Below are 25,089 nucleotides of genomic sequence, written 5' to 3'. Positions count from 1 at the left end.
CGAGAAAGAGGTGTTTCGAAGCACACACTATTTCGGAATGTGTCCAAACCTGGCAGGGTCTGTGTGATCTCTGAGACACCAAGCTTTTTAACTTCTCCTTCCATCTTTAAATTGCCTGTAACCTTTCATCATCAGAATTCTGCTGCAGGTACAGACATGGCTAAAATGCATTGATTCATCCTAGAAGGAGGGATGTTTACAGAAATTAAGCCAGATTCAGTCAAAGCAAAGGACATGCTTCAACATGAACACCCACCCCTCCTCAAACCTCCTAAGACAATAATGTCTACCTGAGCTTCTCGGGTCTTCGAGGTTTTCCTTTTCTCTCTGCCATTTTTCTGTTTAGATTATCATGCGCTTCCATTTTTCAGCCTTTGACTGATAAGGATAACTGTAAAAGGCTAAATACACTTTTTTTTCTTCTTCCTGGCCGTAAATTTAACACAGTGACTGGTCCAACAGCCAAGAATCCCTTTGCTCCACCTCCTAACATCTGTCCCAAGTGTCCAATTACAAACCAACCCAAATGAGGGGCACAGGATGCGGAGGGGAAGAGCAAAGGGAAAACTAGTGATCAGGTCACCACTACGAGCCACACAGATTCTGTTTTTAATCTGATGGAATATGTACAGAGTGGCAATATGTTAAGATATAACATTAAACTTAATGTTTAGGACAAAAGAAAAAGAACTCTCCAATAGCCTAAATCAAAATTCTTTCTGAAGATAAGATTCCTTTGTTTATCCATGTATTTACTAAACACCTAAATAATATTAGCAATAAAAAAACTTACTCTTTCATCACTGGTTTTCTGAAAGTCAATTCTTACACCACACTTAAATATTCACAATCAAAACACATTAAACACAAACCAAATTACATAATTACACAGCTACTGACATTTTAAACTAAGAAAATAACTTAATCTTTGATGCTTTATAGTTTAAAAAACAGATAAGTGAATTGATTTTAATAAGTGTGTTGAAAAAATCTACAAAGATTCAAGGAAAAAATCCCTCTGCTTTCTAAAATGATGATTAAGAATAGCCTAAGGCAATTGGTCGGCAGACATTTTAGAAGTCAAACTCTTAAGTGGTTTTAACTTAAACACTTCATGCCAGAAAAACTTGTATTGGAAAGCATTTAATTCAAGGAACAATAAAAACACTGTGAAATATTGAAGTTGGAGAGTAAAGGTACTTGTTGGTTTTCTAGTATGTCCAAGCACCTGAATAACAATTCTGATCCCATTTTACCCTATTAAGATACTACAGTTTCAAAAGTGCAGGGTGTAACCTGATCATAATTGCCGTGAAGGGCGAGAGCTGACTATATGCTAAATCTTGCCATCTGTAGGTGCTTTACACAACTCTGGTTTTTTTTTTTAAAGTAGGGTCAAAAGTTTACAATGTATTTTATAACTAATTCCAATCACAAAATTCTTTTACTTTAGGTCATATCTGACATTTTTCTTTATGATTTTGATACTACTCAATCATAAACTGGCACATGTGTCTATGTGCATATCCAATTAATACTTGAACTACGGATGCAGTTTTTGTTCTTTCCTCCCTTTCTCTTCTTTCCTCTCTCCCTGCTTTTGATTTATTTATTTGAAAGGAAAATAGTGTGGGAGACAGAATGGGACAGTGAAAGAGCGAGAGAGCCAAGGTAAAGCCAGGAATCAGGAACTCCACCCAAGTGTCCCACGTGGTAGCAGAAACTCAAGTTAGCTGAATTCTAAAAAGGAAATAAGAGGGGTTGGTTCAATGGCTTAATTGGCTAGTCCTCCACCTACTAGTGCCAACATCTCCTATAGAAAACAGTTTATTTTGGGGCTGTTCCACTTCCCATCCAGATCCTTGCTTGTGGCCTGGGAAAGCAGCAAAAGACAGCCCAAAGCCTTGGGACCCTGCACTTGTGTGGGAGATCCAATAGAAGCTCTTGACTCCCAGCTTTGGTTCAGCTCCAGCCGTTATGGCCATCTGGGGAATGAACCAGCAGATGGAAGATCTTTCTCTCTGTTTCTCCTTCTCTGCCAATCTATGTTTTCAGTATTAAGAAAACAAGAAACCACTAATACACATTTATAGGTAAGCTTATGAAAGAATTATACTCCTAAAAATACCTTATCTAATGTGTAAATCTGAATGTTATTATCAATATACAAGAGAAATTTTATATTAAAAAGAATCCTACTGAGTCCGTTTAAACTGAATAATCGTTAACATTGGAAAACAATCAACTCCTGCTTCAATTATGCTACAATTTACTTATAGGGATGGGATATGTGAAAGACGGTCAACTCTTTATAATGTCTAACTTAAACGACAAAAGCCAGCCCATGGAAGACACAATTCTTTGGAGAAGCTCACTGAAGAAATCTAAAACTAACGTTTCTAATCAGCAAGGGCTTTCACCTAGCCTTCAAAATGAGTTCTCCTTTGCTGATAAAGTAAATGCCAACAACAAGAACTGGGCTCTGTCACTGGCACCTCTGCCAGAGAACTAGGATGGGACAAACGCAACCAACTGCACTGTCCATGTTCCTCAATGACAAAAACCACAGCAAATCCTGTTATATACAGAGGAGGTTCTCAAACAATCCCTGTAGCACAGTAGAAGTGTTTTGGTCAAACCACTTAGGCTCACTCTGTGCAGAATAAACTCTGCCAAGTGCTTTCCATCAGCACAGATGAGAAGGTAATATTCTAAGAAGATCTCTGAAAAGCCCTTGTGTTATTCTTCATTCTATCAATGACTCCCCAATTAGCAAAGGCATTCGCTTACCTTTAACATTAATGGAAGAATTTTTTAATACATGCAAAGACTACCAGTTTCTTCTTCCAAGATAAAATGTGAAGCGCATAAATTAAATGAAAAAGAGAGCAAGAAATTAAGAAAGAAATTTGGGACAGGACCCATAACAGCACTGCAATTAAAAAGATAAGAGAAAGAAATTCTCAGGAAAGAAAAAAATCCTCCAGTCACCAAAATGAGGGACCTGCACTTGGTGTGGGCGGGGCAGGGTGGGATAAAAGGTTAATGTGCAAGAACAGCAAATTAACGGAATTTTAGAAGCAAAAGCAAAAAACACTGCAGCAAAATTTCTGAATTCTAAATTTTAAGTAAAAGTACACATAGTAGTCTCAAAACAACTCTGTCAAATTCAGACACAAAACAAGAAAAACTACTGACATTGTTTATGTCTATTACATGGCCTTTAAAATTTTCTGATCATGTTTTCATTCTTTTGCTAGCCACCATTGTTTATTTTGCTGTCTCATTCCCTAAGTAAAATAATGTCAGAATCGCCAGTAATGACTACCCGTGAGAACACTTCACACAGGTGTGCCAGAGGGGCACGTTTTCCCAGATGCTCTGCACACAGGACCTGGCAAGCTTCTCCGCTACCTTCGCTGCTCCATCCCACCCAACGGGCAAGCTCTTCAACTTCTCATTCCTTCGGTAATCTCATCGAAAAGAGATACGTTTCTGTTTCCTCACTGGTTCATATCGATATTAAAACAAAACGAGAGAAAAATGCCAAGAATTTCTGCAAACCATCTCTGTCATAAGTAATAAGAAATCATTATTCCTTGCCTATTCCTGTGTTTCAAGTAATCTTTACTTTCCTCTTTTTACACAAACCTTAAAAACTCGTCGCTCAGGTGAAGTTAAATATGTTCAATAAGCCACATCTTTCTGGTAAAGGACATTAATCCAGAAAGTTATTTTTAAAAATTGAAAGAAAGGCCTTTATCTTAAAATCGTTCTAAAAATACATTGTGCTTTTTCCTTCTTTAAATGGTTTTAGTGAGGGCTAGAAGAAAGAATAGGTGAAGATACTTTATACTAAATAGAATGAGTGATATTTCAGGTCATATCTAAATTTTATTAATATTTTAATGCAAATCTGTTAATTGTCCAGGGTTCTCACTGTTATTCCCTTTTATAAATGGAATACAGTAGAATTTGTTCCTTTTCCTGTTATTTGTATTTTTCTTTCTTCTGGCTATTTCTTCACTGTCATTTTTCATGTACTGCATGTCTGTAACAGTTCAATTCTGTTCTCTAGCTAAATTGAGAGTGACTTTATTCCTATTCATACTTCTGGAACAGCTTTATTGAGATATTTACATGTCATGCAATGTATCCATTTAAAATGTACAATTCAATGGTTTTCAGTGTGTCCAGAGTTGGGCAACCAACACAATCAACTGTAGAATATTTCTACTCTGTGGAAAGAAACCTTACATCCCTCAGCAATCAGCTTCTTCCCACTCCCACCTCCTGCCCTAGGCAACCATTAATCTACTTTCTATTTCTACAGATCTGCCTTTACAGAAATGGAACCATACAGTTTCTTGTATTTTATTACTGGCTTTTTGCTAAATACACTGTTTCTGCAGCTCCTCCACTTAGTTGTGGGTATTAGTATTTCATCTACTTGTTTTGCTGTGTAATATTCCAAGCATGTAAACAGCACACTTAGGCATATGCATTAGCTGACAGACATCTGCAGTGTCTTAATTTGGGACTGTCATGAGTAATTTTCCTACAAACATTTCCACAGTCACATTTCTGTCAATTCAAAAAATCTACCTATTAGTGTTAGGGAATGAGGTGGATCACAGGGCACAAGGCCAGGGCGTTTGTAGGACCCAGAGTAACTTCTCCTTCAGAACATCAATCACTACTTGCTACCAACTTGCTTTAACGGAACTGGAATCTCCACTCCCCATGAGCCAAATCGCCTAAAAATGGGCTCACCTTCCAGTCCTGCCCTCTAATCAGATAGCCTCAGCATAAGGAATTCACTCTAAAATGTCAGTTTCATAATTTCATTTCCCTGTCAGTGGATCCTCATAGAACTTAAGATTCAAGCACAATGCTTTACACCAAGTAAAAGTCCTTGTGGGATTTAGGTCCGCTCACTCACTAATTTACATAGGCGTAACCTCTGGCTAGTTCTGCTGCATGTCTATGAAACAACTGTTCACACCCCTCCATCACTGCCAAAGAACCCTGCTCTCTCTTGCCACCAGACCCTTGTACATGCCGTCTTCATGGTCTGGAGCTACCCTTGTCGTTACCTTTCCCTGCGACAGAAACAATAATCTATATCCCATCCTTTGCAATATGCCATGTATTGTACCTACAGTCCCAATGAGTGAAATTTGTATCTTCTCACCACTAACATTTCTAGTAGAGTGAATGGCATACAGCGTATTCTCCACAAATATTTGTGCTTGTGTAAGGGAATAGCATCTTCTAGAACATGTGAATAATTCCTGCGAGTAGACAGGACTTTTGTAGGCTCTTAACTTAGTTTTTACAAAAAAAAAAAAAATAGGAAACACTAAACAAACCTTAAGGTTGGTTCCTCTCTAGAACAAAGACAAGCAACCCTCTCCTGCCTAGGGTCATTAGGTTCAGAATGGAACTAACCTTCTCCCACCCAACAGCCCTCAGTGTAACCAGGGACTCTGCTCTGTTCTGATCAAACATGTGCAAGACCATGACAGGCAGAGCTACTGAGAACCCAATGGGAACTGCATAAAATGGGAATGGTAGGCTCAGTTTAGGATCTACCAGTTTTTGCTCTGAATACATCCTGTGAATCAGTGCCAACAGTAAAGTTTACCCATGAACCTAACTTTTCCATTCCTGTTCTAGGCAAAAAGCAGAAAAGCAGAGAAAAACCTAAACGTTGTCACAGATAATCAGAATGGTTGTTTTTAAAGGCACTCAAGCTAAATGGCATCATCTTTTTATTCTTTATGTCTCAAAGCAGAGGCCTCTTCTTGTAAAATCAAAACAAGACATTTAAAATGGTCTCTGATGAGTGTCAGGAGTAACTGCAGAGTCACATGGAATTCTACTTGCAATCTTGCTGAGTCTGACATATTGGCTCCAGGCCAAGGATACAGCTTACACCAGGTCTCTGAGCTACAAGTTCAGGATCAAGTCAAAGAACACCCTTAATAGACTCACTTGTTTGGCTCAATGGTGCCTTTTCTAAGGTGGAACACAAAGACCCAAGACTCAGGCTTAGCTTTTTATTTACTTTGGCTAATGGCAGAGCAATCAGTAAAAGAGGTATTCAGAGTTCTTATGCCGTCTACCTAGCAAACATTCTAAAGTCGACGCTGCTCAAATGGAATTTTCCTTTAACATGTCAAAATGATAGGATTTGTGTGGTGACAAAGTGAGCCTTCTTTCTCTTTTCCTTGAGGTAGCTGTAATAAATTGAGAAGGAAGGATGCTAAAAAGCACTCCACTTGCAAAAAGGAACCTCAGCCGGCTCCAGCCCTTCTCCTTTCTAGATTATTGCTAACAGAGACCACTCCCTGGCCACAGCAAGGCACCCTGGAAATGTGAGCGGCCCAGCTGAAGAACACAAACACTGGGCGGATGGGGGGCCTAGGGAAGTGTGCCTCTCTTCTGGGTTCTCATCCTCATAATCTCTGGACTGCATTCCCCACAAAGAATGTGTATTTTAGGACTGAATGTTCTCTTTTGTTCTTCATCATTTTTCTTATCCCCCAGAAAAGGAGGGATGACAGGGCATTAAGCAGGTGGAGGTGAGAAAGTAATGACAAATGAGACATTAAAAAAAAAAAAAAAAGAGTAGACGCCTTGGGATTTTCAAGGGACAGAAATCTCAGAAGGTTAGTATTTCCAGGTCTGATCATCACATATTCATTTGTTCTTAGAAAGTTGAATGAAAAGAACACTCGGGAAGGGGGTATCCACTCTCCCAACCACCTCATCTGATCTCCCTTTTGTTTAATGGCTAAGTGCCCAACGAGATAATTCAAGATCACCTGTGCCTAACATGCAAGTACCCCTTCCTGATTCCGTAGGTATGCATGCAGGGATGTGTGAGTGTGTGTATTACTGAGGGGGATTTCAAGTGGCCATTAGGTTACAACTCTGCCAAAAAAAGAAAAAAAAAGCCTTCTCTATGCTGTGGCAGCTCAAGACACAATGTGGAAGGGACAGGGGAAAAGAGGGAGGGGTGGGATGTGAACAACAAGCAAAGCTTGGCTAGGAACGGCTGTGAGGCACTGGCTACTATTTTCAGAAATACAATATAACTTGGCCTAGGAATGAGAACTGGAAATGAGGAATACAAGCAGAGGAGAAAGAGGAGTGGCAAAACAACCCAGCTGATAGCAGAAATGGAGGAGCCTCAAGCAATGTTTACATCACAAGCACAAGTTTCTTTGTTCATTGCATTGATGGTTCTGCAACCAGGTGCTCATAAAACTAAAAAAAATTAAAAAATAAAAAAAATAAGCTCTGGCCGGTCCAGCCCTGGCTGTGACAGCCATCTGGGGAGTGAGTTAGCACATGGAAGAATGTTATCCCTGTCTCTCCATTTCTTTCTGTAACTGACTTTGAAATAAATAAATCTTTACAAAAGAGCATGGCTTGTAACGGCCTCATATTTGTAACTTTTTAGAGCTGCATGCTTACTATCTTTCACACCTCTTCAACCACTGTCACAGTTCTTCAAGCGGACTATAGCAGATGCATTTACTAAGCTGTAATACAGAAAGCAACCATCATCAGGAACGTGCTTAGATGTCTGTTTCTCCAAGTGCTATGGCTTCCTTGCCATCATTCTGCAGCAAAATCACAGTCTAATTGGGCTGCATTTCCAATGCAGAAGTCACCATTTAGTGCTCATGTGCTCAGGACATCTCCAGCAAAGAGTGCAGGAAACACCAACTAGTGTTTTCCTACCATTTCATCCTCAAGTCCCATCAACAGATGTTGCGTTCTAGAATACACAGCAGGGTTGTGGACTGTAGAGCCATATAACTAAGGTCAAGGGCATGAAAACAGGCAGCAGTACCCATGAACCACAAAGGTCCAGGGCTACTGCTGTTCTGATACTGTATACTCACATTATAATTTGTTGACACATTGCTTTGCAATCCCATGCATGTAACTTTGGCTCCTATTTCTCTAAGCATATTCAGGTGGGGGGGGGTGGCAGAGGGCAGAGGTCACACATATTGTTTCTGTATGCCTGGAACATTCGTCCCAGATACACACACACACACACACACACACACACACACACACACACACACACACACACACACACACAATTGTTCCAGAAATGAGCACAGTCTAAATTCAAAAAGACTACCAGTTGGCCTGGGAAATAAAAACCAAATCAGGCACTTCACCTAACGAACAAGTTCCACCAGCAGACTACAGGAGGCTCTGTGTTGTACATGCTGAATATTCCTTACCCAAAGTGCTTGGCACAGAAATAGTTCAGATTCAAGACTTTATCAGGAATTTGAAATACTTGCATTTACATAATGAGATACTCATATCCAACCATAAGATTCACACATGCCTTCATAATAACCTGATGGTTATTTTGTAATTTTTATTGCATATTTGATTATTCATTGATTTATTTGAAAGCCAGGGGGAAAAACACGGAGATTTCTATCACTGGTTCACTCTCCAAATGGCTGCATCAGCCGAATGTGGGCCAATCCAAAGCTGAGAGCCTGAACCTACACCAGGGCCAGAGTACATGGGTGCCAGGAGTGGGCCATCATCCACCGCTCTGTCATGCTGCTTGGCAAAGAGCTGGATTGGATGTGGAACAGCCAGGACTGCAACTGGCATTCCGATATGGGATGCTGGTGTTGCAGTATCACCCCAACTTTAAGTGTGAATACATCTTGAAAAGATGAGATCAAGTATGAGATTTTCCAGCTGTGCCATATATCACTGCTCAAAAAGTTTTGCATTGGGCCTGGTGCGGTAGCCTAGTGGTTAAAGTCCTCATCTCACACGCACCAGCATCCAATATGGGCATCAGTTCTAAACCCAGTAGTCCTGCTTCCCTTTCAACTCCCTGTTTGTAGCATGGGAAAGCAGTCGAAGATGGCCCAAAGTCTCCTGGCTCCTGGCTTCGGATTGGTGCAGCTCCAGCCATTGTGGCCACCTGAGGAGTGAATCAACAGATGGAACATCTTCCTCTCTGATTCTCTTCTCTGTATATCTGATTTTCAATTTTTAAAAAGTTTTGGATTTTGGCACATTTCAGATTTTAGATTTTTTTTTAAGACTCCCCAGGCAGCCGCAATCGCTGGAGCTGCGCAGATTCGAAGCTGAGCCGATCCAAAGCCAGGAGCCAGGAGCCTCTTCCGGGTCTCCTACCCGATTGCAGTGTCCTAAGGCTTTGGGCCGTCCTTGATTGCTTTCCCAGGATTCAAGCAGGGAGCTGGATAGGAAGAGCCCGAATTAGAACCGGCGCCCATATGGGATCCTGGCGTGTGCAAGACGAGGACTTTAGCCACCACACTACCGCTCTGGGCCCAGATTTTGATTTTTATATCAGGCATGTTCAACATGTACTAGAGAGAAGAGGCTGTGGAAAGATACAGCATGACACTGATGCAACAACCTGACCTAAACGAAACTCTGTGAGGATTAAGGCTTTCATTCATAAAATAGGAATGATTTTTCTCTTCCTAGCCAGTAATACAAAGCTGATGAAAAATATAAACACACATATTAAGGGCAAGTGGAATGTAAAAATGCAAGAAAATCTGCCTCCTTAAAATTCTTTCTATATTCTAATTTATGGAATCATTTTCTTTAAAGGGAGATGGCCAAGACTTCCTAAAAGGCATTTGAAACAGTTTTAAAAGGTAGATTTAACCAGTGATATATACAATAGCATGATTTTATTGAAACACTGAAAGCATATTTCACAATATTAATTAAATTATAACTTTATCGAGTATATGCTTTAAAAATCATTTTAAAAGAAAATGAAAATGGCAGCTGTGAATAAAGTAAATTCTGGATGAGAAGCAATTAAAATCTTTTTGTGCTCATCATGAATACCACTAATTAAATCACAAAAACTCATAAGCAACCAAAAGCACTGGGCACTGCTTCTATACAGCAGCTGTAAATTCCCATTCGTAAAAAACAACCAACAGGATGGCTCTGAGAGGGAGGACGGTCTGATTTTTCTTTTTTACATTTCATAAAATGTTAAAGCCATGCCTATTGAGATGTGATTATCTGAAATACAGTTCAACTGGAACAGAAATTGTTCCATATAGATTAAGCTTTTTTTCAGAAAGTAATTGCAACGATTCTCCAGTCACTCTCATTCTTCGAATGTAATCTTTTCTGAATACAAACTTTAAAATTGAAGATTTTTTCCTCTCTTTGAAAGGATTTAATATAGGTCTCTGACCATGGGGATTCCAGAAAATTCCTTCTTAAGACAAAAAGACTTACTTGTTTGGAAGGGAGATGGGGAGGGCATGAGAATTTCATCTGTGTCTCCCACCAGGGGTGACAGGTGCCCAAGTTCTTGGGCCATCTTCCACTACCTTCTCCAGGCAAAGTAACAGGGAGCTAGACGAGCAGAGACGTAGCCTGGGGAACAAATCAGCACTCTACTTTGGGGTGTGTGGAAGACACCAGTGTCATCAGCTTGACCCTTTGCACCACAACACTAAGCCCACTACTGGGGATTTTTTTGAGGGCCAGAACTGTGGCATAATGGCTTAAGCTGTTCCTATGAAAGCCACATCCCACGTGAGCATCAGTTCTAGTGGTTTGTATACCACCAACACAGCTTGCTGCTGTGCTTGGGTCCCAGCCACCCACATGGGAGACCTGGAAGGACTTCCAGACTCCCAACCCAATGTGTCCAGGGCTGGTCGTTTTGGCCATATGGGGAACTGGAACAGCAGATGGAAACCTTCTGTATCTCTGTAATTCTTCCTTTTAAATACATACATAAATATATTTTAAAAAGATTTATTTTTATTGGAAAGGCAGAATTAGGGAGAGGGAAAGGTTTTCCATCTGCTGGTTCACTTCCCAGATGGCCACAATGGCCAAACTTGACTGAGCAGCAGCCAGGAGCCTCTTTGAGGTCTCCCAAGGATTTGGGCGAAATTCTGCTGCTTTCCCAGGCCACAATGAGGGAGCTGGATTAGAAGTGGAGCAGCCGAGACACAAAGTGGTACTCACACGGGATGCCAGTGCTTGAAGGCAGATGATTAGCTTGGTGAGCCATGGCACCAGCCATATAATATAAAATAATATGTTTTAAACCATTACCTTTGAATAAAACTGTAAAGTTAATTTTAACGGCTACATGATCAAGGCAGTGAGATATCCCCCTTTCTTCCATCTTTCAAAACAAAAACACCAACTTAAAAGAAAACCTGCATTAACTTCATTGAAAGCAAGAAACAGATAATTATCATTTCTGTGACTTGTACCCTCATTTATTATAATTTCTATCTGAGGTAACATAATAATTATCAACTTCATGGAGTTGTCTTCCTAGCAGTGACAATAAATTGGGCCTACAGATCTTCACTGGTGGTGGGGGAATAGCATAAAGTAATGATGCCATATCTTGTCATAGCCTTACTAATACTGAGAAAGTCAGTTTGAAAGTTCATTTGAAAATTACTAACCATTTTCCATAGGACAGGGCTTCGTTGGTTAGGTATTTTGAAATTCTACCTACTTACTTATTTACTAATTTATTATTTTAGGAAAACCAGGTCTCACAAGTCAAACTCGACTGTCAGGGTTTGAATCCCAATCCAGCCTCCTAACAGGCTAGTTAAATTACATGAACATTATTAAGCAGGTCATGTAACATCTCATTGCCTTCATTTCCCTAGCTTCAAAATAAGACCAAACCGACATCTGTCTCTTGGGTTTTTTAGGGGATTATGTGAATGAATATGAGCTGAGAAAAGACCTGGCTCATGGTAAGTACAATATGCATTCTCGTTATTGTAATGATCTTTCACTGTCACTACACTCCCCTGTACACTACGTGGTATAACGCAATAACGGTGCTGATAACACTTGGTTTCACATTCACTCTCTGCACTAAAATCACATCGGCATAAATCACAAAACTTAATCAAATCAGAACAGATAACTTGCTTATGTTAATTTGTACTTATATCCTATGTGCTACATATCTGGAGTGCCATTTTGAGTGTTCGTCTTCGGTAACACAGTAGTGTTATTTAACGAGATACTGAAAACTTGAAGTTAAACATGCATTTATGGGCAGCTGTAAAGTTAATGTTCTGTAAATAAATGAGAACCATTAACTGACTTTTCACTCTACGTAGTGAAAAAATTCAGTAGGTTTCAAGTAGTTGACATCCATTTGATTTTATTTCCTTGACTTACATTTTAAACATTTTCTTTTGACAACACTTATTTTATAGACTCTCACGGGTCAGTTACCCAGCACTTTTCTTTTTTGGGAATCAGGAGCACTCTCCACATCTAACTAAAGGTGTTAGGACACTTCAAAAAGTTTGCAGAAAATGGAATTAAAAATGTTTATTTTGGTGCAAAACAAATTGAAATCCATACCTAGTTTTATTATAATATGCATTTTCTATGAGCCTTAGGAGACTCCATGTATACATGAACTTTAACAAGTTTTTCCGATGAAAATAAACAGTTTAAATTATATTTACATGAACTTGTGGAAGTACCCTCAAAGAAGACGCAACATATGTGTCGTTACAAGAGTTAGGTGAATTACAAGACAAGAAGTTGTATTTCACAACGTTATAGCCCATAATATTTGAATTCTTTCAGATTAAAGTCATTTAAGTTTCACCTCAAAGAGAATTTAGACACAGTAGAACATACTTCATATTATGCCAAAAATTTAAACTGATACAATACATCTGAATGCCAAGAAGTGAGTCTTGCCAAAAAGAAATGTTTTTCTCTACTTCTACCTTTCAAGTTAATCTTTCTCTCCATTTCAAAACATAACACTTTACTTCAGGAAACCTGATGGTAGCATATACACAAATGATCAGTTGTGACACCTGGATCAAAAGCCGATGAAACAGGGAGAAGCAAGACCCTTACTCAAAAAAGTTCAATCAAAATAATGCCTTACTTAAGAGGAGTAGTGAGAAATATCACATTAAGCCACAGTTACTAAGTATATTGCAATAATGCTTCTCCTCTATCTAATATTTAAAAACAAAATTAAAAACCAAGGAAGCATCTGGCAGGAACTACTGGAAATAGATAAGCATTATGCAAATATCGTGTTTGAAGCACAATGCTTTGGCAATAAGGATATGTTTAAAAAATAAAATGTATTTAAAAATTACAAAAAGGATCATTTTTATATTTTCAAAGGAAATTTTCATCTTCACTTACATAATATGAATATATCAGTGAACAACTTCAAAGAACAATTTACATGTTAAACATGTTAAAACAACAAATCCTTTATAAAATGTTGTGGCTATCTCAAAAATGTAGAAACAAAATGTTCAAAGCATCTAGAGAAAGAAATTTTAAATCTAGATTTTATAATTAAAAACAACCCACTCATGGTGGCTGGGATTGGGGCGGGGGCGAACTTGGGGTCTGGGGATTAAAACTTCCAGCAGCCTATTGGCTGGGATCGTCTCCATGTTCGGAGCCCCAATTCCAGCCATCACGTGCACACAGCGACCTGTCCCTAGGCGGGCCAGTGCACCATTTGGCACCCGGCTCTGCCTGGTGGCTGGTCAGCAGCTAGCTCTGGGGTTTGGGGGCTTTGAATTACTGCTTAGGTAGTTCCATGTTAAGCCCACTGTACTTCTGGGATGTCAATCAATCCTAATGACTCCCAGAGAGTAAGTTTTCTTTGAAGGTAAGCCAGGATAATGAGACCTGGAAAGTTTGATGAGACGGACCAGATGATCTTTGTGGGAAAGTCTGTTTTACCAACCTCCTATCAATCCTGTGTAGAACTTGTAATCACTGAATAATGCTGACCATTGAATACCAGTCCATGCAAAAGCTAAGGCTCGGGGCTTGTCTAGCATGATCATGTCTTATTACATGACAGGATGATGGATCAGGAGATGGGTCTCATTAGGCAGGGCCGTGACATTAGCTAGCACACCAGAGAACCATATCCAGAGAACCATCCCTATAGTCTGTGGGGGATGTGTGAGCCAAACCCTGTGGAAATTCTAGCCCCACTGGGTAGCTCAAAAGTTGGGATGGTGATGAACTAAGCTAGGTTTGACCAAGGAGCTTGCCATCAATCACAGTTAAAGGACCCAGTAACAGTCTAGACTGGTCAAGGCAGCAGCACCCGAATGTGCATCCTGAATAGGGTGTGGGGTGGGCTGGGCTGCAACGTTCACCAGCTCATACAAGGCCAAATGGAAAGTCAGATGATGCCTGACACTGGCCTAAAACCAATGGCATGTATGAGAACTGGGTCTGGGAGTAGGTCAAGTGGAGGAGCTTGGGAAACACCCCTGGCGGGTCATAGCTCCCACTGATGACCACACAGTCCAGACCTGGGGGTCGGACAAGCCGGGCAAAGTAGCTCTAACAGCTGGCTAATGTGTGGGTTGGCAATGGAACGGGGTGTATCAAACCTTAGCCCACAAGCAAAACTAGAAACCAGGATGGAGCACAGGTCATGCTGAGCTAGGCTCTTACACCTATTGGTCTGCGTGAGCCAGGGACACTAAGCCACAGTGTCTAAGACAGGGGCCAGGACAGGTGATGGGCTGTGCCAAACTGAGTCAGAGCAACCACTGGCATGCACATGATCTATGGCTGGGAACAGGCCCAGTTGGGGAACTAAGGGGACACCCTAGCTGGGTTGAGGTTCCCACCAAGGGGCGTGTGGCATGGAATGGGGGCTGTGTTCTGATAGGGAAACGGTTGTAGTCTTCCTTGGCATAAATGTGGGCGGGGACTGGACGCACCAAGCTGGGCCAGACTCCAACACTGTCTGGTGTCCTGGAGGACCAGGGTAAATGTGGGACAGACTAGGCTAGGTCTCTACCAATACTGAGCCATGTGTGAGCCGTATGTGGGAATGGACGAGCCGTGGCTGTGCTGAAAGATCCAGATTGGATTGAAGGCCAGTCAGGAAATGCCACTGTTCCTGTTAGGACAGTAGGTGAACTAAGTAGGGCTGGCTCGTGGACCCCCTGGTATGCGCAAAATCTGGCATTGGGAAGGGTTCTGATGGAGGAGCCTGGGCAACTCCTCTGGCAGGACACAGACCCTTCAGATACGCACCAAGTCAACTACCTCAGCCATATGTTGGCAGTGAAAACCTGGGCAAACGGAGACTATGATGGACTACGTCAATCAGTGGATTCTTCAGCGACCTCATCGTGCTCGGAACGGCAAGATTGGCAGCAATTCATAACTCCTGAACTATCAAAACAACTTGAGCAAGACCCTCGGAGCATGCCCAACATCAGGGACCTACGGTGAGTGGGGGATTGGGTGGGGCTTCTCCCTTTATCTCCCCATTTACCCCAGAAATGACAAAAACAATGTGGAAATAATAGTCTTACCCACTTTTCTGTATCCCTTTAACCTTTTTTCCCTAACTAAGTAAACAGTGTCAAAAATAAAGAAAACCTGACACAAAACAAAACAAAAAAAACCCCACTGTTGCATATTAATAACAGACTCTCAAAATCTAATTTCTCCAATATGTACTTAAAATAAATTTTGCATTTTTATTCAATTTAAGTGTAACAGCATGAGGAGTTTATATAGTTTTTTAAAAATATATTAGTTGAAAATACTATTCTATGTTCATATTCCATCTTACAAATTAGAAAACAGGAATTATCTGGTGGATGTAATAAAGCTGTCATATACAAGGAAGAATTATTAATCTAGATCCCATAGCAGTTTTAATGGCAAATTGAAAGAAACTGAGATCAATGGCTTTCTCTGACCGCTATACTCCTAATTCTAATTTAAACGATCAATACATGAATGTTGATGTGGCAGTTTGTTTTGAAGACATCGCTTTGTAGCTAGGACCAGATGTAAAATCTCAGCACTCAGTGCAGTGCCTGCAGGCCCTTTAAGAGGCTGCCCATCTCATCCTATCATATCAGTAGCCTGAATTTTCTTTACAATTTTAGTTTCCAGTAAGTTAGCTGACTCCAATTTGGTATCTGTCTGAAAATAACGTAAACCTGGCACCTTCCTTTCAAATTAAAAATGAAGCACATAGCCCAAAATTTTACTAACTGGGACCTGAATCTGGTAAAGCAGTGAAGCCACCTGTAATGCTGGTATACCACAGGTGTGATGGCTGGAGTTCCGGCTGCTCTAGTTCTGATTCAGCTTCCTGCTCATATGCCAGAGAAAGCAGAAGATGGTCTAGATGCTGGGGCCCCTACACCTACATGGAAAACCTGAATGAAGCGGCTAGCTTTGGTATGTCCCAGTCCTAGCCATTACTGTCCAGTTAAGGAGTGAACCAGCAGATGCAAAATCTCTAACACCCTCAGTTCCCCTCTAAGTCAGTCTTTCAAATAAATAAATCTTTAAAAAAAATATATACTATCAGACTCAAATCAAATGCACCATGTTTTGAAAGTTAGAATAGACACTTGAGAATCAGAGATCTTATCTTTGAATCTGACAATCTTAACATCTAAATAAGTACCAGTTTGAATTGAAATCCAATGGACAGAACAAAGACAGAAGCACACATGTTTTATTAGTAATCTGCAAACCACTTCTTCTACTGTCAGACACAAATTCCTGTTCTTTGGCAGAAAAACATAACTAGCATCCACAGCACAGTATCTGTAGCTCCCAAACCCTGTCCATCTTCTTTGGAACGTGTCTGACTGCCAATTAGATCCTTTGTGATCATAAATATTCCCACCTCTCAGAACAAAGTAAGGACTCAAAACCAACAAACAAACATTTGAAATGTACTTAAGCATGGCATAACCGCAAATTTTCCCCTGGGCCCTGATATACTTAATGCTGAGACCATAACAATAGAGTGTTGCCGTCCTTCCTGAAGAAAATTATGCTGTGTTTTCCAGAAGAGAGCTTTGCTCCATATCCAAGGACTTGTGAGCTGGGCTGTAGCGGGTACCTGTTAATACCCACACAACCACACTCAACCGAACCTTTGGCCCATGCCCCATCTTCCAGTATCAAGAAATCTGCAGCGAAATCCAAAGTCTATATAAATCCATAGTGAGTTCAACTTGCCACAGTGAACAGAAAATTACATTTCAAGGCTATATTGTCAAACAGATTTATCTAATTCTTGCTCGTCTTTTGATTATCAGTGTCAAGTAAATTTTATTGGCTAACTTTCAAAATGCTTAAAATGTGAGTGGAATGGAAATATTGAACAGCTATATATTAAAAAGCACAGTTCAATCTGTAAAATGCATCTTGCCTTTTTAATTTAAGATACAGACTTCCCTCTTCCACATGTTCAAATATAGAAGCTGCATTTACATTTGCAAAGACTAAGGAAATTTAATCAATCATTTTTCTCAAATTAAAATTTTTAAGATGTATTCACAAAGTTGTCTTCAGGAACATTTTGTGCTTAATATTATACATTTTAGACTCCAAGAATTTTGATATATTTTACTGAGCCCTGACAATGAACTAAGAAAAACTAAAGTTCCCTTTGAACTAACTGTTCCATCTCAAGGCTATACTACTTTGTTTCTTAAATAATTTTTCAACTTTTCTCCAGAGATAGAAACAATAACACCTTTCAAGATAAAGGTTCTAATTCTATAGTCACTGTATTTTAAACCCTCACCACTGATGTCACCCATAACCTAGAATTTGCAAGGGAGAAGGAACACCAATTCACCATAGTGGATGATGACGCTGGAAAAGACTGGCAGTCGCCCGTATGTCCCCCATGTCCCAAGCCCTCCCCACTCCCCACTGCCCCACCAAAGCGAATCGGAAACTGAAGTCCTAGAGTGGAACTTTAAATTGTTGAAGTAATCATTAAATTTCAAACGGGCTGTCATGTTTCACAGTTTGAAACAAAGGCTAAATGTTAAGACCTGCTAATGAAATGTAAGTCAAATAATGGTTGACTTTTAAACTAATTTTGAAGTCTTCCTTTTCATATGTTACACTAACTGCCACAAATATGCTGTATCTAGGGCTATTTAGGCAAAAAATGGAACTCAGGGGTTAAGATCAAGGTCTTTGGAGTGACAAACTGTCAGTACTTGATAGGACTTCAAAAAGTCACTTAACCTCTTGGAGCTTCACTTTCCTTATCTGCCATTCTGAAGATAACTGTAAAGCACTTGCATAATTCTTGGCACTCCAAAAGGGAGTGATAAATAACATCAAGAAATCTCTGCAAACTGCATTTGTAAAATAAATGGGGCTTAGTAATGGCCTTACAAGCTGTAAACTTTAAAGAAAGCACTAAGGGTCATAGATATGGCGTTTTATAATTGAAAACAAAGGTGGCAGCAGAGGTGAATGCCTAAACAAGTGAGACATGATTCAACAAACAATGAAGCAGAGACCAAGGTACAGGAACCCAATAACAACTAACACTCTGGAACACTCAGAAGTGTTTCAGGGACACAAAGAAAGAGGTGATCAGTTTATAAAGGTCAGCTTATAGCTACCTTTGACAAATAGTTGCATAATTGCATCAGTACACAGAAAAATTCTCCCAATCTATAAACAGAAAATGAGTTCAGTCAGTAACATTTTGAAGCAGGCACTGTGCACAACAAGCTAAGGTGTCACCCGCAGCACCCCTATCCTACACAGGGACTGGATCCAGCCCGGCTGTTCCACTGGCAATTCACCCCCCTGCTACAGCACCTGGGAAAGCAGTGAATTCTGGGCCCCTGTACCCAAATAGGAGAACTGGATGGGAGTTACAAGCTCCTGGCTTCGGCCTGGCCCAACAGCAGCTCCAGCCATTGCAGCCATCTGGGGAATGAACCAACAGATGGAAGACGTCTCTATCTCTCTAACTCTGCCTTTCGAATAAAGAAAGACTACTCTATATCATTACCTAAAAAACCTGAAAGAGCTAGTATTTCTTAACATTTAATGGCTATATAATTAGATTCATATTTAGAAATTAAGTATAAGAAACTTCTTCTAATTATTGATTTACAAATATAGGCTTAAATGGCTACACATATAAATATATTCTTAACATTACCCAGTAATTAATAAAAACGTCTTCACTGTTTACTATAGGTAGGCCTCATTTTGAACAAGACAGAAGCACTCGATGTTTGTGAAGCTTGTATTGTTTGCCACTGGGTATACCTCAACTCCTCCAAATACACATAGTAACCACTGCTAAACAGACACAGTCCATTCTACCTTCAAATGTCATTTCTGATAAATTCCTAAAGAACATTCATAATACAGGAGAAACGTAGCAAAAATATTCACACCTTAAAAACTGTACATAGATTAAGCTTTGAATATCTAATTTTGTTCAAAAATATTCCAACAAAAAGCACTCAGCACTCACTCACCTGTGCCTGTACACAGCGCAGAAGACCTCTAAATCTGTAGTCAAATCCAAGAGAAATCTGCAAGAGAAACAAAGTAGGAATTAGTCTGCAAAATCCTGTTGGACAAGGATCCTTGGCAGCAGATGGGATTTTCACAACCAAGTCTGGATACATCAGTGTACAACTGCTGTTCCTAACTTCTCTCCACAAGGGTTCCTCCTGGTAACTCAAGAAATGGAGAATCGGGCCCACAGCAATAGCATAGTGGTTAAAATCCTTGCCTTGCCCAGAATCCCATATGGGTGTCGGTTCTAATCCCGGGAGCCCTATTTCCCATCCAGATCCCTGCCTGTAGCCTGGGAAAGCGGTCGAGGATGGCCCAGCCCAAGGCTTTGGGACCCTGCACCCGCGTGGGAGACCCAGAAACTCCTGGCTCCTGGCTTCGGATTGGCTCAGCTCCAGCCATTGCAGCCTCGGATGGAAGATTTCCCCCTCTGTATATCTGACTTTCCAATAAAAAAAAAAAAAGGAGAAGTACATCAATTCTATTTGCACAGGGAAATGTGAAATATGCAAAGCCACACTTCACACTGAACTATGAGATGTCGACAAATTCTGTGTTCTTGTCATTACACTTTACTTTAGCTGCTTGTCTCATGACCAGCCTTCCACCAGACTGAGTGAATAAACAGCACAGGAGCCCTACCTACCCACTTCTAGGCACAATCCTATGGGCCAGGGCAGGGCCTCGCACACAGTAGCACACAGCAAATGTTGAATGCATGAATGACTGAATGAACACACTGATCTTAACTGGCCATGATTTACAGTTTACCAAACTGCATCCAGTTTATATGGACCAGAAATTATTGAAGAGAAACATCTATGCAATAACTATTTAAAGAGAGACATACAAAAGTAACTGATTTCTTATCTCAAGAAAAATGTTTATGGAAAATCATGTTAATGTTGACAACCACAATAACTTGCAGAAGAAAAAGAACTGAACGTTTGCCAAAATGAGAGCTGCTGCATGACAAGTTTCTTCGGGGTCTGTACTGTGTCTCTGGCAACAAAGAGCTTAACTGTGAGCAATCCCGCCGCCCCTCTACTCCTTCCTCCCCACCACTGCTGCAACCCTACCTCAACCAAGACGGGGCATACAAAGAGGGAGACAGGCAAGAGACAGGCATCTGAAATACTGTTTTTTAAGATTTAGCTATTTATTTATTGCACAGTCAGACATTCAGAGAGGAAAGACAGAGAAGATCTTCTGTCCAATGATTCACTCTTCAAGCAGCCGTAACGGCCAGAGCTGAGCCGTTCCAAAGCCAGGATCCCAGAGCCTTCTCTGGGTCTCCCACACGGGTGCAGGGTCCGAACGTTTCGGGCTGTCCTCTACTGTTCCAGCTGCCATATAGGATCCCCGTGGATGCAACACAAGGATTTTAGCCACTAAAACACACAACATTTTAGCCACTAGGATTTTAGCCAGTAAAGAGCTCTTAAATAAAGGTTTTAATACTGTTTGAAATTTGGTAAAGAACCCAAAGCATAAATTATTGCTGACTGGTGTTAACACATAGAAACATTTGCAAAATCATTAAATGTGGTAATATTTAATGATTTACAAAACCCACATTTGGGGCTGGCGTTTTGGCACAGCAGATTAAGCTGTCATCTATAATCTGTGACACCAGCATCTCCCATAGGTGGCAATATTCCCTAAATGTGTGCCTGGAAGATAGCTTAACTCCGTGAGCCTCTGTTGCCTATGTGGTTGGTCCCTGATGTCTTTATAAGCTCCTATCTTCACTGGCCCCAAACCTAGTGATTGTGGCCATTTGGGCGGGAGTGAACAACCAGATGGATAATTCTCTCTCTCTCTCTCTTTCGGTGTGCTTCTCAAATACAGCAGTCTTTAAAGGAACACAGGTTTTCAGTGTCACCACTGTAGCAGTATACATAAATATTCCAAGTGCAGGCCCGGCATGGTAGCCTAGTGGCTAAAGTCCTCACCTTGCACGCACCAGGATTCCATATAGGTGCCAGTTATAATCCTGACGGCCCCACTTCCCATCCTGATCCCTGCTTGTAGCCTAGGAAAGCAGTCAGGACAGACCAAAATCTTTGGACCCTGCACCTGCAAGGGAGACCCAGAGGAAACTCCTGGCTCCTGGCTTTGGATTGGCTCAGCTCTGGCTGCTGTGGACACTTAGAGTGAACCAGCAGCTGGAAGATCTTCTTTTCTTTCTCTCTGTAAATCTGACTTTCCAATAAAATTAAGTAAATGTTAAACAAACAAACAAACAAAAAAACATAGTTCTTTACTCTTCAGGATACTAAACAAAACATAACAGGAAAAAGTTGATTTAATATACAAATTACTATTTTCTAGTAAAATTGAAACGTGTGATTTCATAGTCAAAGAGGCATAAAGGAACTAGAAATAAACAACAACAATAAACAAACAAATAAACAAAAAACCAAAAACCTGCATTTGGATTTTTGCCAGGAGGACTTGAAAAGTCCAAAGATGCTCATATGTGATCAAATGCAGCCAGGATGTCAGTGAAATATAACTCATGGAAAACCAAAGGAAATCTGCCTGTGTGCGTGAGAGGTTCTTCCAGGACGCAGAAAGGATTCCTGCAAGTGGCAGTGCGGAATAGTGAGCAGCGAACAGCCACCAACTGGGAGGCATCAATCCTTCGCAGTACACCATGCTGGCCTCTTTAAGTCCATACCAACAGCTCATTTGCTCAAGGACATCACACAGTAACTTCAGCAAGCTTTACTAATACGTTAACACGAAGCAAAAGCATCCATGCACTCAAGTTCAAGAGAGATACATGGGAAGCATAACGATTCTTCCAAACACTCACAGTGCAATAAGGCATGTTGGTGTAACGCTTAAACAAGAGGGATTAATAAAATACTTTTATGAACACAGAACTTAAAATGTTTGATATACTACCAAGGAAACTGAGCAGTCGTTTAAAGTGCAGGTAATAAAAGCTCTGTGGTAAATACTTAACCTACTATTCTTCCATCAGGCCTAACAGTTTTCACAAAGCATGTCTAGGAATGCATTTCAAGGGGAGCACTGGGGGAAAGCCTGCCCTGGGCTTGGCAGAGGCACAGGAGGAAAATCAGCAACCTTGTAAGAGAGGCAGAGGGATATTATCGCACTCCTCCTCTTACTAGTACTATCATTTCTGCTCTATATGGGCTAAAAAGATACATTCCATCCCAGAAAACACTAATAGAAGTCACTAATAGAACACAGGCTGAAAGAAACCAGGGTTTAGCAGAACCTATCAGACCAGATTTCAACTTCCAGCTTTCCCACATAAATACTGTTGGAACGACACTATTATTATCATTATTATTATTATTATTATTATTATTATCATCATCATCATCATCAGTAGGTTAGGTATGTATCATCACTACCAGTTTAGCTATGTAACCTAGGAAATAATACTGCACAGATTCAACTATAAAACGGGCATAATAATGCTGTGATTGCAGCATCTTGGAAATATTAAAAAGCGATAATTATATAAAGTACCTGGTACAGAGAAGGCATTCTAATTATGATCTGACCAAGTATCATCCTGCTCAGTGTACTGGCAATGGCAGGTAACTCAACAAGGTGACGAAGAATAAGACGCACTAAACCTGACTAACCCTGAGCAGAACTGACTTCCTTGAGGTGTCCAATAGCTTTGCTGCTCCTGATTCTTTAAAAAATGCACCTATGTGGGGACTGCTGTGAAACTTTTTAGCCAGAGCTTCTTCAAGTTGAAAAGACTCAACTTTATTTCAAAACTTACTGTTCAGTGACAAAAACCAAAGTAGTAGGCTACTGACCCAAGGATGAACAATGAAACAAAGTCCAGAAACATCTTACAGATGTATGTTAGTTCACTGTCAACAAAAATAGCAAAGTAATTAATTCATTGAGGAAAGGGAAATCTTTGTAATGTTATGGTGCCAAAAGCCAGTGATTCATATAAAGAGAATAAAGAACTTTGATCTTTACCTTGTATCATGTACACAAATTAAAATGGATGGGATCACAGCTCTAAAGAAAGAACTAAAATTGTGAAACTTGTAGAAGAAAGCATCTGGAGGAACAAAATTGTGCTTTCAATCTGGCAAAAAAAAAAAACATAAAAAATACAGGCTATAAAATTGTAACGTAAAATGGGAAAAGGTGTATGCAAAAAAAAAAAAAACCAACCTTGACATCACCAGTCATTGGGAAATGTTAATTAAAATCATAAGGAAATACCCCACACAAGTTACAAGAACGTGGTTTATAAAAGAAATCCTCACTCCCATTGCCATGGAAAACACAATGCTAGATCCATTTGGGAAACAATTCATAAGTTTCTTATCCAATCCAACAAGTTTATCCTTTGTATGCTTTTGTTTTTCTTGGTCATAGGATGCCCATATAAAGAATTGTATCTAACTGTTCCTAGTTGTTACTGTTCACAACAGTCCAAAGCAGGAAATAATAACACAAACAGTCATCAACATGGAGGGTACATATTTAAAAATGGACTTCAATTGGAGTCCCCAATGATTAGGATGCTGCAACCTGATGAAGCTTGAAAACATGTAGCTAAACAAAAGAAGCAGCAAAGGGTCTAATTAAATCAATTTATTCAATTTTTAGAAAAATACATATTGAAATATGTTATGGGTGGAAGTGGGGAAGGTAGGCTGATTGAAAGTAGGACACAGATTTATTGCTATATTGATGTGGAAGAGATTGTGTAAAAGATAGTTTCACTGTCAACAAATTATTTTGATCTATGTGATTGCTATGTTGACATATGCCTGCTTTTGATAAAATGGTCTGAATGATAGTTTTAAATGCTAATTGTATAGCAATTATGTTGTTAGTTGTTACTTGTGTCTTTCTTGCTATGCTCTGTCTTTCCTGAGTGAAGGATCTATGTTAGTAGAATGTAATCTAAGAGTAATATACTTGTACTGCAAGTGGTCCCATGAAATTAACCAAGGAGCAAACATCAACTTGCAGGTTGGGCAGCAACGCATTTGTACTTTAAGGCAAAAAAAGTCAGGCATATTATACATAAGAATAATAACAACATTATGGATATTTTGACTAAAGATTTTTTTCTTTAAGGTGGATGGGAAACATGGTCAGATTTCATCTCATTTAAAAAAAAAAAAGTTAGAAACAAACCCGGAGGAAGCAAAGTAAGCTGGAAAGAAAATGAAGTGACATCTGCTATATTGGCTAATAGAATTACTTACGACAATTATCACAGAAGGATCATATTTTGTTTATAAGCTTAACAACACAATAAACTCAACTACTATCACTGACTGAGTGTTCTGCGAACACACTGTGCTGGATTTTACTCGTGCCAGCTACTTTAATCTTCACAACAGCCCTCAGAGGTAGACACCACCACTGTCATCTCCTCTCGGTAGACAAAGAAAAGTCACTGGACAGTGAAGTACTTCCTCTAGGGCAACAGAACTAATGCACTGGAAAAGACAAGGCTCCAATCCAGAGAGCCTGATTCAAGAGCCCATGAATGCTCTCACCATTATACTCTGTTCACTGTTTCTGACAATGCTACGGCTTTGCCAACTGAATTTGAAAAAAGAACATGGCAGAAATGTGATCAATTTGAAAACTGCCTTCCTGACATTTCTGGCATGATACTAACAAGAACAGCAAAAGCACATTCCT

The 25,089-nt window shown here is 40.1% G+C and overlaps 1 protein-coding gene across 8 annotated transcripts in view; it reads right to left on the bottom strand.

Annotated features, from left to right (window-relative positions):
- Nucleotides 1-25,089, bottom strand: part of NCOA2 (nuclear receptor coactivator 2) — a 273,963-nt gene that overhangs the window by 156,258 nt on the left and 92,616 nt on the right. For all 8 annotated transcript variants that reach the window (XM_040994531.1, XM_040994548.1, XM_040994513.1 and 5 more), the window contains exon 2: nt 19,368-19,424. The gene's annotated coding sequence lies outside the window, so the exon portion shown is untranslated. The remainder of the gene's footprint in view (nt 1-19,367; nt 19,425-25,089) is intronic.

Source organism: Ochotona curzoniae, unplaced genomic scaffold (assembly GCF_017591425.1).
Source record: "Ochotona curzoniae isolate NIBS_2020 unplaced genomic scaffold, NIBS_Ocur_1.0 contig_1071, whole genome shotgun sequence".
Taxonomy (NCBI): domain Eukaryota; kingdom Metazoa; phylum Chordata; class Mammalia; order Lagomorpha; family Ochotonidae; genus Ochotona; species Ochotona curzoniae.
The sequence above is the reverse complement of the archived record's forward strand: the minus strand, read 5'-3'. Positions and strand labels throughout refer to the sequence as shown.